This window comes from Colobus angolensis, unplaced genomic scaffold (assembly GCF_000951035.1).
Source record: "Colobus angolensis palliatus isolate OR3802 unplaced genomic scaffold, Cang.pa_1.0 Scaffold166, whole genome shotgun sequence".
Classification (NCBI taxonomy): domain Eukaryota; kingdom Metazoa; phylum Chordata; class Mammalia; order Primates; family Cercopithecidae; genus Colobus; species Colobus angolensis.
In genome coordinates, this window is record NW_012114777.1 from 1,858,481 (window position 1) to 1,874,497 (window position 16,017).

The window sequence follows — 16,017 nt, forward strand, 5'->3', positions numbered from 1 at the left end:
AAAATTATTGTGAGAGTCACTTTGTAAATAGAGTATAAGAGCTGTTGTTTGCCAAGTGTGGCTGCATTAAGTTGATTAGATGCTGAAATGCATATGCTATGGAAACAGAAAAGAATATGAAAAAATATATAAATCTTGTTTGAAACATCTTGGATCTGCTACTCTAAAATATAGTACCTATACCTGCTGCAACAGTTTCAGGGTATTCTTTTTCTTTTCTTTTTTAATCAATTGCTGTTTTTGGCAAAGACTTTCTTCCTAATTGCCGTAAATTTCTTTTCTTGTTAAAGACAAGTTTAACAATTGAATTCATTATCTCAGAAATTAACAAAGACTTTAATTTTTTAGCAACTGTTGATTTAGTGCTGTGCTCCCAAGGAAGTATTAATCCTAAGAAATCCTCTGTAAAAATATTATCCAATTAGGTTCAGTTAAAAGAAGACAAAATTTCAGATTTGGGATTGGAAGGCTGTTACAAATTGCTATGGACTAAATTATAGTCCCCCACATCAATTCATGTGTTGAAGCCTTGACCCCCAATGTGATGATATTGGAGATGGGGCCTTAGGGAGGTGATAGGTTTAGAAGAGTCTATGGGGGTGCTGCCCTTGTGATGGGACTAGTACACTTATAAGAAGAGACCAGAGAGCTTGCTCTCTCTCTCCATGCACATGTGCAGAGGAAAAGCCATATAAAGACACAGCGAGAAGGCAGCTGTCTACAAACCAGGAAGAGAGCTCCCACAAGGCATTGAATCTGCCAGCATCATAATCTTGAACTTCCCAGCCTCCATAACTGTGAGAAATAAATGTCTGTTGTTTAAGCTACCCAATCCATAGCATTTTGCTACAGCAGCTCGAGCTAAGAGAGACATTCATACATGATGATCATATTTGTGAGCATTCTGTGGGTCCAAGTTTTTTAAACTTCAAGGTAGGAAAAAAAAAAATCAGCCAATGTAAGAATAGATCCTATTTCTTACTAGCCCAAATCTAAATGCTGACCAATCTGTCTGTTGTCATGATCTTACTAGCAGGCCCTGAAAAAGATTAAAAATAAAAACCAATCACCTGGTATTGAAATTTTTATTATTCTACATGTTAGCCCTTTGTGAGGCAGTGGGCATGCAATGGTCAATCAGACACATGTAGCTCAAGCTGTCATTGTGCTAATATATCTGTTAGGGAGAAAACATGAAAATAGGCAATTACAAGAATAAGTGCTCTGAAGGACAGGATACAGGGGGAGTGCTAGGAGCCCCTGCGAGGAGAAGGCAGAGAAGCTGAAGTTTAAGGGTGGTCAAAAATCAGAGGCAAAAAGCAGAAGAGTTCCAGGCAGAGAGCTGTTTGAGAAACTGAAATAATTCTTTTGTAGTTAGCACACAGAGTTGAGACAGAGTATCATGAGAGATGAACCTGAAAGAGTTTCCCATGTCCGGACTATGCAGGGCCTTCTTAGCCGTGGGAGTCTGACATTTATTTTGAGGCCACTGATGAAGCACTTGGTAACAACTTGGTTATATTTGCATTTTAGAAAGACTGTTCTGGTTTCTGTGTGAGATGGATTGGAACAGGGTAAAAAAGGTGACAATGGTACCCAGTACCTAGAAGGGTTGTAGCAATCCAGGAGGAGATGACAGGCATGGGAAGAACTGGGTAGAATTGAGAGATACTAAGAAGCTAGACCCAGTTGGTAATTGATTGGATGTTGGGGGGAGGTGAGAGAGAGGGAGGAGTGGAGGATGACCTCTGGATATCTGACTGTCACATGCTAATGACAGGCCAAATAAAATAGAAGGTAAAGTATCCACTGTACTTTGTCATAGAAAGGTCTGTGAGGACCTTGATGAGAACCATCCCAGGAGCATGGTGGCCAGACTGGAGTGACTGAAGGAGTCAGTGGAAGGCAAAGAAATGGAGCTAATTAGGGAAGCCTATTCTTTTTTTAAAAAAAATTTGTGTACTTAATTTTTAATTTTTTTAAATTTTTAGCTTTTATTTTAGGCTTGGGGGTACATGTGAAGGTTTCTTATATAGGTAAACATCGGTCATAAGGATTTGTTACACATATTATTTCATCACCCAGGTGTTAAGCCCAGTACCCAATAGTTATCTTTTCTGATCCTCTCCCTCCTCCCACCCTCAAGGAAGATCCCAGTGTCTGTTGTTTCCTTCTTTGTGTTCATAAGTTCTTATCATTTAGCTCCCACTTGTAAGTGAGAACATACAGTATTCAGTTTTCTGTTCCTGTGTTAGTCTGCTAAGGATAATAGCCTCCAGCTCCATCCGTGTTCCCACAAAAGGCATAATATTTCTATTTTTTATGACTGCATAGTATTCCATAGTATATATGTACCACATTTTCTTTATCCAATCTGTGTCATTGGTAGGCATTTAGGTTGATTCTATGTCTTTGCTATTGTGAATAGTGCTGCAATAAATATTCACATGCGTGTGTCTTTGTGGTAGAATGATTTATATTTTTCTGGGTATATACCCAATAATGGAATTGCTGGGTTGGATGATAGTTCTGCTTTTAGCTCTTTGAGGAATTTCCATGCTGCTTTCCACAATGGTCGAACTAATTTACACTCCCACTAACAGTGTTTAAGTGTTCCGTTTTCTCTGCAACCTCGCCAGCATCTGCTAGTTTTGACTTTTTAGTAATAGCCATTCTGACTGATGTGAGATGGTGTCTCCTTGTCTTGATTTGCATTTCTCTAGTAATCAGTGATATTGAGCTTTTCTTCATAGGCTTGTTGGCCACATGTATGTCTTCTTTTGAAAAGCGTCTTTTCATGTCCTTTGCCACTTTTTAATGGTAGTATAAAATTTTTCTCTTGTAAATTTGTTTAAGTTTCTTATAGATTTTGGATATTAGAACTTTGTCAGATGCATAGTTTGCAGATATTTTCTCCTGTTCTGTAGTTTGTCTGCTTATTCTGTTGATAGTTTCTTTTGCCGTGCAGAGGCTCTTAAGTTTAATTGGATTCCATTTGTCAGTTTTTGCTTTTGTTGCAATTGCTTTGGTGTCTTTGTCATGAAATCTTAGCCCATTCCTATGTCCAGGATGGTATTGCTAGTTTGTCTTCCAGGGTTTTTATAGTTTTGGGTTTTACATTTAAGTATTTAAAATTCATCTTAGGTTGATCTTTGTATAGGGATCCAGCTTCAATCTTCTGCATGTGGCTAGCCACTTATCCCAGTACCATTTATTGAATAGAGTCTTTTCCCCATTGCTTGTTTTTGTCAGTTTTGTCAAAGATCAGATGACCGTGGATGTGCGGCCTTACTTCTGGGCTCTCTATTCAGTTCCATTGGTCTATGCGGGGAGGCTCATTCTTTATTGGAGCGCTATTCACTGCAATGCACCGTCGCCCATTTTCCACGTAGTATATAAGGAGGACAGAATGATGTTGCTGGGCACATGGACTTCTAGAATGGGATTCTGTGATTGATGATGTTTCTCTTAATTTTATGGATTGGGATGTGGTTGAGGCAAAGGGGATTTTTGACAAGTTTTCACTCATCTCCTTCCAACACTGCTGTGCAGGATCAGAGTGGCCCAGCTTAGCAAGTGCTTACCACCAGAAGCCCTGGGTCCTGCTTGTTGCCTCAAATGGAATTCAAAATACAGAGATAGGACCTGGTCGACCAAACACCTGCTCAACCAATCCTCTTGGCTTGATCCTAGGGGAAGGTTAGGAAGAAATATGGCTCCCCAAAGAAACTGAAGAACCCCTCAACCAGGGAAGAGTCATTTCTGCACCTAGCAGTCTCTGTTCTTCTAAGACTGGAATGGATGGCTCTGAGGAAAACCACCAAGGGAAGTGGTCTTGAGTCAGTTTCTTGGGAAGGAGTCAAGCTTTGCTTCTAACAGTGGCTAATTTTTTAACCCATCCACTTTCTCTGCCCACTCAGTCCTGAGCTTAGTGGGCAATCCCACCTCTCTCTAGATTCCCTCTAACCCTCCAGTCCCAAGGAGCTTCCTATGATGTGTATTCCTCCTCCAGCCTATCAGGAGGTGTCTGTGTCCAAGCCCCCAACTCACTTTTGCAGTATGACTCCTGTCCACCCCACTGACAGCGGCCTGTCCTCTCTTCACTGGGTGGTGTCAGGATGCACCTCTCTGACCCTGTTTGGATTCTGCTCCCCAGGGATTGCTGTGAACCTCTCAGGATTCTGCTCTGGCCTGTAACTTGCTTCCCCATGGCCTGTCTGCACACCGTGCTGTATAGCTGTGGGGCTTCTGGACAGCTGCATGATGGGTGTGATTTGGGTCTGACCATGTAAGATGATTGAAAGTGGCCTAATTCACTTCTTTGTTCTTCATTCACCTATTTATTTACTCACTCCATAATCATAGATTGGTGATGTATTAGGGTTCTCTAGAGGGACAGAACTAATGGGATACATATACACATGAAAGGGAGTTTATTAAGGAGACTTGACTCACACGATCACAAGGTAAAGTCCCACAACAGGCCACCTGCAAGCTGAGTAGCAAAGGAAGCCAGTGGTGGATCAGTCTGAGTCCCGAAACTCCAAAAGTAGGGAAGCCGACAATGCAGGCTTCAGTCTGTGGCCAAAGGCCCAAGAGTCCCTGGCAAACCACTGGTGTAAGTCCAAGAATCCAAAAGCTGAAGAACTTGGAGTCTGATATTCAAGGGCAGGAAACATCCAGCGTGGGAGAAAGATGAAAGCCGGAAGACTCAACAAGTCTGCTCTTCTGTGTTCTCCTGCCTGCTTTGTTCTAGCTGCACTGGCAGCTGATTAGATGGTGCCCACCCAGACTGAGGGTGGGTCTGCCTCTCTCATTCCACTGACTCAAATGTTAATCTCCTTTGGCAACACTCTCACAGACACACTCAGGAACAATACTTTGCATCCTTCAATCCAATCAAGTTGACACTCAGTATTGACCATCACAGGTGAGGCCCAGGCATTTCAGTTACATGTTTTTAAAAGTTCTCTACAAAACATTTAAAAACTGCCCAGGTACCAGGTGCAGTGGCTCACACCTGTAAACCCAGCACTTTGGGAGGCCAAGGAGGGAGGATTGCTGGAGCCCAGGAAGTTACAATGGGCTGTGATTGCACCACTGCTCTCTAGCCTGGGTGACAGAACAATACCCTTCTCAAAACAAATAAACAAAAACAAACAAAAACTGTTCAGGCAGCTGAGGCTTGAGGGAGGTAGCTGGGACACAGAACTCAAATAAAAGCTGAGTTAGTACTGTCAAAGTGAGAAATATGAGTCAATCTAGCAGTTTAAGGCAAGAAATGACAAAGGTGTGAAGTAGAAAAGTTGGGATAAGATTTAAGACATTTTGATGCCATAATCCACAAGACTTGGTGGCAGCTGGGCTATTGGAGAGGAAAGGGTGGGAACAGTTGAACACTGCACTGGGATTGCCAGCTGGATGTGCCATTTACCATGATGTGTAATGAATAAAGAGAAACAGAATAATAGTGGCTTTATTTCTTTATGTTGATTTTCTTAATGTTGAATTTCAAGCACCTATGGCATGTTTGGGTACTGAAGTCTGGTAAGCACTAAAGTTATCTGTGTGGCATTAGGAAGATAGTTCAGGGCTGATGATGAACATTATTAATTTAATTAGTTTTTCTATTTGCTTATTCATATGCTTCCAGTTTTCAAAATAAACAGTTTTTTTTAAGATTTAGCTATTTTATCTTTTATTGATAAATAATAGTTGTCAAAATAAACCAACTTGAAGCAAATTTCAAAGATATTGGCATAACATAAAACAAGGAATTTTCAGAGTAGAGTTGGCAGTGGAGAACAAAAATGTAAGGCTTAAAAAAAAAAACAAGTCTGTAGGATGCATGGGTGCACACGTGCACACACACACACACACGGACACACACATGTGCATTTCCATTTTTCTAGAGTTAGGCTACTCTGAGATTTTTATGAGTTAATGCAAAGAGGAAACACTCGATTCACTGTATTCATGAGATAGAAATTCTACGGAGGGTTATGACTATCCTTGGTACTGACATCTGAAAGACGCTTGCTCTATGGGTTTTCATAAAGAGGGCAGCATGTAACTACAGAGAACAAGACTCTTAACAAGATCCACAGAACAAATTTAACACATGTGAGCTCAGGTTTGTAAAAGGTGCTTTAATATAAGCCAATGGCATAACAGTCAAAGCGATTGTTTTGGGGGAAGATGATGGGATCCAGGTTGACAAGCTATCTGGTTTTTACAAAAATAAAAAATAAAATCTAGACCTAGAAAGATCATAAGCAGTTGCCCATAGGTCCACATCTGGTAAGTAGACACTGTTTGTGATATGTAATTGTTTTTTAAAAAAGTAATTATTTGAATTTCTGGAAAACATGAAACAGTAGTTTTCATAGTTAAAAATCCATTTTTATTTTTGGCTTCTCTTGAACTGTGAGAAGACCTAGTGCCACAGGGCCGGGCTGGTTGCACTCTCCTGGTTGCCCCAGTCTTTCCTCAGTTATGTTACCTGCCTGGCCCCTGCAGATCTGACATTTGTGATTTCTGCTACAGGGACACATATGGACAACCTGCCACTTAGATAATCCTTAATATGAATTGCTCATGACAACTTTAGAGAGTAATTGTGTGATAGAGAATATCAGGTTATATTCTATGACAAAAATTTCAAACACAGGTAGGAATATCCATCAACATGTTTTGGTGAGATTTGTATGCTTCAACTACTCATTGCACTTGAGTTAAGGCTGGTATCTTTTATGGATTCAAAAAATTGTGTCTGAATGTAATGTCTCTCTCTCTTTACCCTGACATGCAGAGCAGAAGTTTTCCTCAGGAAATTATTCTGGATTCCCACTGATACATGAAGTATTGTTGATGGAAGCCCCACAGATCTAGGGATTTAACCTTAAATACATTAAATTTGTCAAGAATGGTTGTACATACAGGTGGATTTTGATTTTCAGGAGGAGGGCCTGAGTTTGTGGCTGTTATTTTTTCTGGAGGTGGAGATACAGCAAGGGCATTTATTATGCAAATGGTCAGGGTGGGACAAGGCACTTGGCGGGTTTGGTCCTATGTGGAGAACACTGCAGGGAAATGCTTAGAAGGATTTCAAAGACAGCACTGATTCAATTAAACTGTTTAGGTGATCAGTGGCTTTGGGTTCCCATTTAATTCAGCTGAGATCCTGTTCCATGCAGTCGGTGCTGATATACCTTTGACACTCCTGCATAACCACAAGTGCTTTCTTTGCAAGACTCCTTCAGCAGCCCCGGTTTCCTGCACACCGATTCAAGGTGGTCATTTACTGTCTTCTCTTTTTCTGAGTACCCACTTTGATTGAAAAACTCAGCCATTTCCTCAAGTCTCTCCAGACCCGATCATGCCTTATAAATGTTATTTCTAGGCACAACTCTGTCAGAGGAATTTCCAGTTCTTCCCTTAGGTGGTTACCCTTTTTTCAAAAATCTGTCAGATAAATTCAATTCACACCTACCATAGCTGCCAATTTCTCACTCACTGATTAAGTGGTGCATCAGACAAGAATATTCTCAGGTAGTTGTGCATTCAGCTAGAGCCAGTTCTCTTCACTTTCAATATTATTTGCCTATTTGCTTGGGATCTTAATTATATTACTGTTTTTATGTTTATGTTTTACCAAGACACTTATTTCTTTGTTCTTTACTTTCAAAATGAATTATTAATAATTAATATTTTTATTTAATGCAATAAAGTTACCTTAGTATTTGTTACTTTTAATTCTTATAGGGTGTTTCATTGCAAAGATGTACTCTAGTTTATTTAATTGCATATTGTTTGTTTCTCAGGTATTTCCAGGTTTTCCTGTTATAAATAGCTTTGTATATACATTTTAAGAGATTTTTTTTTAAATCTGGTGAGGTTAAATATTTTTATCAGTTGCTTTTTGGAACTTTGTGTTTCTTCTTGATTGTAATTTTTCTCTGTCTTAAATTTTAAATAAAACTTAGAAAATATTTCTCACCTTGAGATGATATTAAAATACTATTTTTGCAGTTGTACCTTTTTACAATTGTATCTTTAATAGATAGGATCTTGTTTTTGTTTGTTTTTAGGGATTGGGTCTCCCTATGTTGCCCAGGCTGGCCTTGAACTCCTGTGCTTAGGGGGTACTCCTGCCTGAGCCTCCTCCTGAGTAGCTGAGACTACAGGTGTGATCCACTGCACTCAGCTCATAGGATCTTATTTTTGGGTAAAGAGATGTTCTTAGTGGTGTGTCTGTTATCCCAAGACCTTCTATTGAAGAGGTCATTATTTTTTCCACTGATTTTAAATTATCATATACTAAATTCACTTATTTAATATGTGTAGACTCTATTTCTGGACTTTTTTGGGGAGGGGGGGTTATTGATTTTTACATTCCTGTGCTGGTAGCACTCTCTTGTGGTTATTATTACTTAAAATAGTTGGGAGGGCAAGTGTTCTCTCTCTCTCTCTCTCTATCGCCTAGGCAGTGGCACCATCACAGAACACTGTAGCCTTGACCTCCTGAGCCTCAGGGATCCTCTCATCTCAGCCTTCTGAGTAGTTGGGACTAGAGGGCGTGCCACCATGCCCGTCTAAGTTTTTTAAAAAATTTTATTTTGTAGTGATAGGGTGTCATTATGATGCCCAGGCTGGTCTTGAACTCTTGGCCTCAACAGATTCTCCCTCTTTGGCCTTTCAAAATACTGGAATTACAGGCATGGTCCACTGTGCCTGGTCCCATATAAAGTTTATAATCATTTTGCAAAGCTTTATAAAAGACCTTTGTGGATTTGTTTGGAATTGTATCATGTTTCTAGATTAATTAGGGGCGAATTGCATTCCTTACTAAATTAAGTTTTCAAATTCAGGATTTTGGCACGCTTTTCTTTTTTAAAAATTCCCCTTAAAAATAAATTTTATTTGTTTTTGGATTATAATAACAGTATCTACTCACTGTAAAGAACATGAAAAATGCATAGCCATTTCCTTTTTCTCTTTGTTTTTGGACCTCAGGTAGAGACAATTGAGCTAATCATATTCCAGCTTGAGTTCCTTATACTTCTCCGGTCCATGAAATGCTCCTGTAAAAGTTGTAAAAGCCTAACTGCTATAACAAACAACCCCAAATGTCAGTGGCTCAACCCAGTAGAAGTTTATATTTTGCTCATGTCCATTTTGGTTCAGCAAGGGTGGGGCGGGGACTCTGCTCCATCCACTGGTTTGGGGCCCAGGCTCCATTCTTGGTGTGGCTCCCTCTTCCACCCTGACTGCTTGCAGACTATGTCAGATGCGCTCATCATAATCTGTGAATGTCTATACTTTTGCATCACCAAATAACACCACAATTAGTGTATCTGAACTGCTTCCTCATTAGACTGTATACTTTAAGAAGAAAATGCGTTTTGTTCATATTTATAATACTAATACCATGCATGGCACATAGTTGTGATTTTTTAAAATGTTAATTAAATTAATAGAATAAAAATATAAATGCTTTCACAAAAGACTAGAAGTGTGTTGCAATGGTGAGTTTCTAGTGTTTGTGCATTTAACGTGTGTTACTATTATAATCAGGAAACAAGGAGACCTTAATAATCGGCTCTAAAAAATAACGAGTGAATGATTGACTTTTTTTTCCAGTTTTTTGTTTCTTCTGATCATTTCCTTATCTGTTTCTATTAATAGTTGTTATCCATAGAAGTCTCTACATATATAATCAATTCTTATGGTACAGTTACTATTTAACATTTTATGAAAGAAGGCTTTTATAAACCAGTAGCACTCTTACCAACTGTATAAAAAATAGAAAAACTCCTTAAAATGAAAATAGAATATTTTAAGAAAAACACATAAAATATAGCACTGATTTTTAGAAAAGGCAAACATTTAGACACATAGTCTTTTTAAAAAGTACCTTTGGGCCAGGGGCAGTGGCTAACGCCGGTAATCCCAGCACATTTGAAGGCCAGAGGAGGAGAATCTCTTGAGGCCAGGAGTTTGAGATCAGCCCTGGCAAGTCCCTGTGCCTACAAAAATAAAAAGTTAGCCAGATGTGGTGGCATGCACCTGTAGTCCCAGCTGCTCAGGAGGCTGAGGTGGCAAGATCACTTGAGCCAAGGAGTTTGTGGCGGTAGCAAGCTATGGTGGTGCTACTGTACTCCAGACTGCATGACAGAGCAAGACCCTGTCTCAAAAATAAAATAAAATAAAATAAAAAGCACTTTTGTCCATTGACACTTTTTCTGTTCATTAATGATTAAGCAATTTATTTGGATTTTTAAGCTTCTTTGTGATCTGAAAATCTCTTTGCTTTTATAGTAGCTCTAGAGGAATACCCTTTAGGACTTCTCAGAGATGAAATAAATAAATAAAACATCTACTAAAAAGAGATGTAACTTAATTTTTAATGTATTTTAAATTTGACAGAACTCAGCTTTGCTTATTTTAGATTTACATTGTGTTGCCTTGGGAACATGCCTGTGTACATGGCCTCCTCCTTTCCCTCCCCATCCAACACCCATGGTATCCTACCCCCTTCCTAGACTTAGACAGAATCAGGAACACAGACTTCTGTTAAAATGACCACAGTGTACTTTATTTAATGATTTTGGTACCTTGTGTTGCAGTAAAATTAAGAAAAAAAAAAAACTACAAAATCCAAATATATAAAATTTCAAGTTTTCTTTTTTTCTTTAAGTTTTACAAGAAAAACCATGTAACCAAGGAAATTTGTTCATTATGAAGTACTACTTTCCACTTCATTTCATCACAAATTGCAACTTACTTAACAGACCAAAATAACTATGGTACTGTAGTACATCAAATACTCCACGCACTGTGCTTCGAACTAGGGCACTGGGGCTCACTGCCTGCCGACAATGGCCTCCTGCGAATAAAGACACACTTACAATCTGAACGCTAAAGGGATGTTTGGATACGTGGAATTTGAATATATATATTTACAAGAAGGAAACAAATTGAATAACTAGTTTAAGTCTCCATTTCAAATAAAATTCCAAATACATTTGTACAATGTTTACAAAGTAAAAGCACAAGAACTGCCAAGATGATCATTCAGGTCCAGGCACTGTGCTCATACTGGGGGAAATGTCTACACCGTTCCCTATGCACACTCGTGGGGTCTCTCGGACCTTATTTCTGTAATGGAGAGGGAAGCACAGGAATGGCATTTTTGCACAATCGGAATGTCATGCAGATAGTTGACAACAGGGGACTGAGAAATTACTGGTCCATTCTCTTCCATTTGCTGTTCACCTGCCACCTGTTCCATTTTTTTCAGAGATAGATTTAAAACAAAACAAAAAAATCGAACAGGGAAAGGAGCACAAAATGTTTAAGGCAAATTAAGCAAATATAGAGCAGCTTATCTTGATGTTGAGTGGAAATGAGGATTTTACCCAAAACCAACCTTAGAAACAAACAAACAAAATTAAGTATAACCTCCTGAGGTTGGGTGGTGTATATCATGCACAAATTTTTGAAAATTGCTTTGCACCAAGTATCCTTTTGAAATTTTAAATGAAAGACTCACTGATTACAAAGTGCATGGTTTCATGTTTCTAAATAAAACAACTGTAGCTGAGGTAGTTAGATGTGAAACTTACTTACTTAAAATAACTGGAGAATGAAGAACAAATATTGGTAGCAAAAATCCTTGCCATCTGGGAGCAGGTTTATATTGTGCAATGGTTTCATGCTAAGCAAGATGCTTCTTTTTTTCTACTAGATGTTATTAATTAAATCAGAATATTAGTGGTAGTAGTATTTGTTTCCAATCTGCTTGGTAGGATGTCAGTACAGACGAACTTTGTATCCCTAGTCATCTCATTTGTAACTCATGCTCACACCATTTCTGCATTGCAGCTATCACGTAAAATGGCATTAATTATCATTACTAGAAACTCCAATCCAAACTGCAAAAAGAATTAAGAATCCTGAGAAAAGAATCCACAAGAAGGATGATTTTGCTCTTGCTTTAACAACATTTTTGTCATAGCCCTAAATTCAGTGTACTGTTTGGTTTCAAAGAGGGAAGAAACCTCTGGCTCCGTGGTTGCTGTCTTTGTTCTGAGAATGGGAAAAATGTAATTTGCATATCCTTCATCGACTCTCTCCCTAGGCTATTGAGCTGTCTGGCTACAGAGAGGAAAAGCAGAAACTATTTAGTAGAGGCAAGGTTCTCATCCAAGAATAGCTATGGTCTCTTTCCGCCCTCTTTACCAAAGAAAGGTTTCAGATGGGAATCTTCAATAAGCAATTGACCAAATGATTCATTCTTTTCTTATTTGATACCATCTAGATATAAAAGAAATTTTGTGATGATAATAAGATGTCAGCAATACCAACAGACATAAATCAATTGGGAGACACTCCTTTTGATCAAAAGAGAATTTCCATATGTTTTCTATCACTTGTTCATGGAATACAATGTTAATGGGAAATAGCCATGAAAGTTGACCACAATTAATACATTTACAAAGCATCACATATGTGATGTTTACAGAATGACTGGTCCTCAGCAGCATAATCACATGAATCTTTGCTGAAAATTTTAGTTTTTCTAAAAGAGTTTCTTACTTTCAAGGAGGGCTCTAGAGAGTTCCATGTGGTCTGGAAAGCCTTGAAAAGAGGCTGAAGTCTCCTTTCTTCCAGTGCTGAGATGTATAGCTTATATCTCAAGTCCATGTTGTCTCTACTTGTCTTTTCATCTGTTTGGTGAAGGATCTAGACTCTGTCATTTCAAAGGGTTATCCAGCTCTAACACACTTCAATTCTGGTTTGTATCTTTGTGATAAAATCTCCCCATGACAATACTTGCCCCATTATCTTCCTCCCATCCTGGTCACCCCACCTGCAAAGCTGCCACTTCCTTCCTCCAGGCCCCTACATCTAGTCCAAATAGGCAACACCAGTTTTCTTGTGCAAAAACAAATAAAGACACGGTATTTCCCTTTATAGCAAAAAGGATATTCTGCTGCATTTCTGGTTGAGAGCGTATTGATACTAGGAACTGGGCAGGGGAAAAAGGACAGTCCCAATTATTTTTTAACTCACTATTCTCATAGTATTAGTCTACGAAAACAATACTTCAGTCTGGTATGGCAGCACAAACTTAAAAAAAAATGAATCAGATAATTGCCTAGGTTAAATTCATGCTTCAGAAAGTTTAATAACATGCATTAGATATGTCTAGTTAACCACCTTGAAATGTTAAGGCTTTGAAATATCACTGCCAGAAGAGATTATATTGAGTGCGTATCTTATGTCAGCTCCAAGCACAAGATGATTTCAAACCCACTTTTCTAGTAAACTTTCTGAAACCCATTTTATATTTCCAAGAGAGTGCAAATTTTTTTCACAATGGAATATAATCATTAAATAAGGGCACAATGATGATATTGATGTACAACAACTTTGCCTCATGAAGCCATATCATGAAAACATTATCTGCTTTGCTAGTCTAGTTTTATGGATGTATTCCTATATCACAATATTGCCTCTATGTCTTAAAAATTACGAATATTTATAAACCAAAATCATGTTATTTCACATTAGTTCTTATCAGGATTAAAATTTTAAGTACAAGAAAACTTGTCACTTTTGGGTAAGTTGTACAGGATGTTCTCTGATGTTGTTTTCTCACTGTCTCCTTTATCCTTCAGTAGAATTACCACCTAAGCACATGTAAGCATATGTGTATCAATACGTAGCTGCAGCCCTGTGTAAAAACTTCTGAAATATTTGAAATATAGTTATAATGTGAAAATGAATCAGTGCAGGAGTTCCAGGCAGAAATAAGGCTTTACGTTCTTTTATTGTGTTGTAAAGATGTGTCATCTTGGGGGTGAAGAGGATACTCAATGGAAATGACACCAACCCTAATCTTACTAATATCTGTTAAAAATCTTTCCCTGCTAGTGGATTTCAGAACGCCACCTGGTGATCATGAGGAGGGAACTGGGGCATCATGCACGCATTCTGAAAAAATGCAGCCTGGGATCAGGCATGCAAACCCCTCAGGCATCAGGAGGAGACAATTTTTCTGGGTGCATTTTAATAAACATTTAGTAAAATTCAGTTCGGTTAACAGGAAAATTGCCAACTTATATAAAGCGTCCAATGTCTGGACGAAAGGAGTTGTCTCATTAAAAAGCTAATCATTGAAGAAAATTATACATAGACCTTTGAAGGAAAAGTGTTAGTTTTATATAGTGGTGAAGAACCATTGTATTCTCTGCTTGGTGAGTTATTGCTGTTGTGTTCCTCAGACTCCACTTCCTCCATGCTGCGCACAGCTCTCCTCTGTTAATGCCAGTTCTCAGGAATGACAGCACTTTCTAACCTATAAGCACTTTAACAAATTTAGCTAATCTCCACAACACCCCTATGAGGTAGGTAAATAAATATCTCTCTTTTGCATATGGGAAAAATGAGGTTGAGGGTGAGTTTCCGAGGCTGGAGAGATGGACCAGGGATTAGGGCTCAGTTGTGCAGAGATTCCCAGTTCCTGTTTCCCAGTCACTGACCCATAGCCCCTCCCATCCCTGCATCCAGAAAGGAATCCATCCCATAGTGTAAAAGGGTATTGTTTTGTAGAAGAACATATTTAAGTATATTTAAGACAGTCACTATATTCAACACAGGGATTTTTGGTTTTCTATGACACCATAAATTCCATTGATTACCATACTACCAAAGATCACTGAATAAAATGACTCAGGCTTTTGTAGAGGACAATAGATTGTCACCTCTTTTTTGCTGATTCAGCTAAACATCCTGTTGGTAACCTGAAGGTAAAAAGATTTGAAATGGGATTTGGTGATATAAAAATCTCAGGGAAAAAGAAAAGTGAAACTGAATTGGGCTGGTACACACGTCTGCGATGGGACTCACAGTGATGATGTTGTGGAGCCTAGGGGTTCTTTGCGACACAAAGTGGAGGATCCATTTGATTTCATAAAAACATTCTGCATGTAAGGGAAAGAAGGACCCAACAAGGAACTTTATTGCCTTCCCCATAAAGTCATTCCAACTTGGAACTGAGTATGGAATGTGACACAATCAAAACCCTGCCTACAAATCTTAAAAACATTTTTCTCTGGAAATCCCCTCAATATCTTTGCATAGCTGAATACCTTTTGGTGCTCTGTGTGCCTGCTCACAGTCAATCATTTGTATCATGTTCTGCAACCTAAGCGCTCTTAAAGAAAACCGGTCTGAACAGCTTGTCTGCTTTTCTACTAAGCTCCGGGACCATAAATGAGGCAAGCACAAAATTTGAGACAATGCTCACCAACCCAGTGTCAAATCAGGAGAAACAAGATCAGCTTCCTACTGTTACAATGAAGAAATGTCCACAAATAATCAGGAATGCAAGTGTCAGGATGAACATCTCAAACTTTCCTTCTGGGAGGTGAATTTTCCTTTTTCTTTTTTCCCGGGAATTTTAACAATGAGTACAAAGAAACCACTAAATATTCCCATATTTGTGGTAACCAGTTGGTGCTTGGAAATTGGCATGACATCAACAAACCAAACCCAAAAAACTATGTATGGTATTTTGTTTGGTTTGGGAAAAATAGCTTTTACTTCTATCAACACCATAAAATTAACCATGAAATAATTTTATCAAGCAGTTTGAACTGTTTTTAGGCTTAAAAAATATCATAAGGAATGCTTAAAATTAAAACTTCTATTTGAAGAATAAAAACTTTACAAACTTGTATTTCCCTTGAGCCATTTTATCAAGTAGACTTTGTGAATAACTAAGGTGATGTGAACAGCAGAAGAGCAATGATACAATTTATAAAAGATGGCAAAGACTGAATAGAAAGTTTCTTGCCTGGCAGGGGCAGAGTGAAGAAGGGTGTACTGCAGCCAGGTCCAGAATGCCCAGGACAGCCTACCTGACCTCTTTCATTCATGTGTTTGCCGAAAGTAAATAAAAGTTATAAACATTTGCTCTGCATTATTTCTCTTTGCACAACAAAGAGA